Raw genomic sequence first — 4816 nt, 5'->3', positions numbered from 1 at the left:
TAATTTCTTTCTAAAGATCCATCTACAACTAACAAACTTACATCCAGGAGGGAGATCTTATAAAATCCATGTACTGTTTGACATAATAGAATGCGTTCCATCATCAATAGCTTCAAGCCAGAAAGGAGCATCATGTGAAGTCATTGCTTCAACATAACTTTTAGGATCCTTTTCAACTAAATAGACTTGAAAAATAGGTCCAAAGTCTCTCTTGGTTTGATTGATCTTGCACTACGTCTTGGTTGACTTTCTTCCAGTGGCTCAACTATTTTTCTTTTAAGAGGAGATATAGAGGAACTTGTATCTTATTCCAAAGATTCTTTTCTTAGAAAATATATACTAAAAAAAGTTAGCATGCAATGATTCGCTATTTGTGCGAGGGTTTGGAGTCTCAAGATTCAAAAATCTATAAGTCTTACTGGATTGTGAATAACCAATAAATACACAATCTACTTCTCTATATCCAATCTTAGTCAAATGTTGATATGATATCTAACATGAGCCAAACAACCCCATACTTTAAAATAATTTATATTTGGCTTTTGATTCTTCAAAGTCATACAGAGATGAATCATGTATCTTGGAATGAATTCGATTCAAAATATGATGTGCGGAAAATAAGGCTTGAGTCCACAAATTTTCAGTGATACCAGATCCATAAAGCATAGAGTTAACCATTTAGATGAATGTTCTACTCTTTCTTTCTGTTCCACCATTTTGTTGTGGTATATAAGACATAGTCAAATTGTTTCTCAAGGCCTTATTTTTCACAAAATTAATAAAATCTGACTTAAAATATTCTCTGCCTCTGTCAGATCTAATTGATCTAATTTTCAAACTTAACTTATTTTCAACTTTTGCTTTATATGTTTTAAAAGTCTCAAATGCCTCAACTTTTATTTTTAATGGAAAGACATATGTATACATGGAATAATTGTCAAAGAAAGTGATAAAATATCTCTTTCCATGATGTGATAAATAATCCATCTCACAAATATCAGTGTGGATTAACTTCAAAAGTGTGGATATCCTTTCAACAGACTTAAAAAGTTTCTTTGTTATTTTACATTCACTAAAGTAATACACTTAGCAACATGATCCTTTCCACAATCTTTAATTAATTTATATTTCACCATAAGTTGAATGAATCTAAAATTCACATGACCGAGATGTTCATGCCATAAATCTAAAGACTCCATAACATAAGCAGAAATACTTTCATTTTCAATATTGAGTTTAAACATTCCATTTGTAGCATAACCTTTTCCAAAAGATATGCCTTGTTTAGGAAAAATAAATTTATATACCTCAAAAATCATTTTAAAACCATGCTTCGAAAGAAGCATACTTGACACCAAGTTCTTTCGAATCTTAGGAATATGAAATACGTCTATCAATGTGACCATCTTTTTGGAAGTGAATTTCAGTTCAACAGTTCCTTTTCCCACAACCTTAGAAGAGGATGAGTTTTCCATATGCAAAACTTTATCGCCGCCCACTAATTCACAGGTCGTGAAAGAATTTCGATTACCGGATATATGATGAGTTGTGCCAGTGTCTATCCATCATTCCACTTGATCTCCCGCTACAAATGCTTCTGTGACCATTGCCACCAGTTCATTTTTTGTATTGTTATTTGCCTTTTCTTTCTTCTTTTCAGCTTTAAGACTTTTACAATCACGTGCATAGTGACCAATTTTATGATAATGATAATGTTCATTCGACTTAGAATTGGAATTAGTAAGCTTAAAATTTTTGGTCTTCTTTGCCTTCAAAAATTTGTTATTGGTAGGTTCCTTCTTGATCTTTTCTTCAACAACATGGCTTTGTCTCTTGTTGAATTTGCAAGTGTTGCAATGATTGTTCAAGAGTCAAAACTTCCTTCTTGTGTAAGAGTTTTCTTCTATACTCCTTCCAAGATGGAGGAAGTTTTGAGACAATAGCAGCAATATGAAACTTTTCATCAAGAGCAATTCTAGATATAACAATTTTATTAGCTATAAGTTGAAATTTTTATACTTGTTCAGTGATTGACTTTTCATCAACTATTTTGAACTCCATATAATTTAAAACAAGAAATTTCTTTGAACTTGCCTCTTTCACTAAATGAATAGGTTTGAGTATTCCAAATATCCTTAACAAATTTCACTTAATATAATATTGATCATAATATTTATTGGACATTCTTCCAAGAATATAATTCTTGCATAAGTAATCATCATCTTGCCATTTGGAAATTTGTTCTTTAATTAAAGTAGTCTCGTCCGTTGCTACCTCAGAACCAAGAGCGTTAGGACAAGGTTTCTCAAGAACATATGCCAACTTTAGTCGTTTTATAAAGAATTCCATCTTTCCACACCATCTAGGAAAGTATTTGCATCACATATTTCAAAATTAGGATTAGACAAAGATGGAACATTGTTCGTTATTGATGTGGATGCCATAGAGACAACTATGTTCAAATTGTTAGAACAAATGAACAAGAATGATAAAAAATACAAGGAATTCAAAACAAAACTTGCTTGGCTTAGAGGCACGTTAATACGTTTCTCGAAAATAGTTGGAGTCTTCCCACGAGCAATCAGAAGAATAAATTATAACTCTATCTTAGGAATTCATCTAAGCCACAAAACAAGTAGTATTCAAGAATGTTGCTCTTTGAATTTGTGATTTGACCTTTTGATTAATGTCTCACAAGTGTTTTTCAAAGGAAAAACAGTTTTTGAGTGTACTTTTCAACCAAAAGAAACTCAATTTTATTATAGTACAAAAGTTTTGCAAGAAAAAGTCTTTTAATTAAATAAAATTTATTATAGGTTAATGAATTGAAATAAAACTTAAATCTTTCAAAAATCCATAACGTAGAATTAAAAAGCCTCTTTCAAAATCCTATGACGTAGAATTAAAAACAAAAAAGAATGTTACAACTCATATTCATGTATTTTGTTCTTTCAAAACTTTTAACGTATGAGTTTGCTTCAAAATTAATTGAAACACTGACTCTTACAATATATAGAGAGATCGAGATGTTATTTCGGATAATAACATTAACAAAGATAGTAATACACAATATAAATTACAACAAAAATACGATAATCGAGGTACAATGAATCAAGACATAGTAACAAATATTGAAGGACAAGAAAGTATATGAGCAATGCTACCTCCATTACCTCCATTGACGCATTTGCCTCTTCCAACAATTTTTCTTTGAATCCATTCCTCCAGGCCAGAGCCTAGCATGGTTGAAGCAAAGAAAACTCAGGAATCTCTCTCCATATCTTTATCTATACATACACATTGTGTGAAGGTGTGTATGATCAGAGTAATTTAAGAATCCTTTTGTTTTACATGTGATAATTGCAGAAGAAGGCTCATGAGAGCATTGACAATAGGTTGGCTCTATTAATTATTAGAGTGGGTTAGCTCCAAATCAGTTAGAGAATGGACTGGTTGTCAGAGGTGAAACTAGAATCTTAACCTTATGAGTTGTGAATTTTGTAACAATGATTTCAAGAGTTAATAATTGGGTTTTGAACTTAATATTTGTACATATATAATAAATTTCTTAATGCAAATACAATATTTGAACAAAAGTTACTTGGTTCGGCCGTACCCGTACCCAACTCATAGTTTTTTCTCTGGTGGTCTATTTATATGGACTTGAACAATACACCCCCTTATAAAAAAATGATATTAGGAATATGAGGACACATCTTAGATAATATTTGGCCTTTTCTTTTGTGCTGGCTGATATATATACTACTAGTTTAATGTTTAAGAAAAAGTCCAACCTATTTCGGCAGATACAAGATTAGTAGACTTGATAAAAAAAAATCATAATAGTAAATATACCAATCTTGAGTATCAAGCAACAAGGATTCAAATCATAATTGTTGCTTGATACTTAATTAGTCCAAAAAGAAGAAAATAAAAGATACTGAGGTTCTATTTGTCAGTTTCTTAGCAAATTGTTCTTTGCAAGTCCTCCTATAAAACTTCATGTTTTGTATTTTCTATATTTACCATCACATTCTTTAGATTGGTATATTAATTTGTGTGAATTTTTGGTTATTGTACTATATATCTCCCTTTTGTTTTAGATAACATAGATTTGTGGACTGCACGGGGTAGTACTATTAGTTTTGGTTGAATGTGGATTTTTGTTTTAATGTTTGAAGTACTTTCTTTTTAGAAAAATAATTAAAAACGCACTTGAACTATGCAAAATTGAACAACATAGGACATTTTTGTTCAATTGTGCATAGTTTAAGGGCATTTTCAACATTTTCCCGTTATCTTTATCCAACACAAGTGATTCGGATATCATTAAGAGCCTACCAAGTGACCGGTGAGATAGCAGCTAACATTATAGATTATTCTTCTAACAATGGATGCTGCTCAATCTTACTGTGATGTTACAATTTGCATTTTTTTCTTATTTAGAAAAATATCTAGTATAGATGAATTTTGCTATCCTTTTGGTGGTTTGGTAGTTGATGAACGGTGTTGTGTTTTGGTATGTGATGCTAAGTGCTGTCATGTTAGTACTTTTGTCAAGATATTTTTGTTATAACTTTTGAATTATGTTCACTGCAAAGTTCTAGAATATAGAAGATATTGTAATACGTGGTGGAACTTGATTTAAGCACAAAATAGGGAGTCAATTTTCAGAATTCAAGGGATTTGACACCACTTTATGTATCTATATGTAGTAAGCTTTTGCTGAATTAAAAGATTTGCTCCCTTTCCCCAGATTATCTATCTATTATCATATTTGTCTTCTTTTTCTCTCCTTTAATTGGAATCAGAGAAA

The sequence above is a fragment of the Solanum pennellii genome, chromosome 9 (genome assembly GCF_001406875.1).
Source record: "Solanum pennellii chromosome 9, SPENNV200".
Classification (NCBI taxonomy): Eukaryota; Viridiplantae; Streptophyta; class Magnoliopsida; order Solanales; family Solanaceae; genus Solanum; species Solanum pennellii.
Note: the sequence above shows the minus strand (reverse complement) of the source record.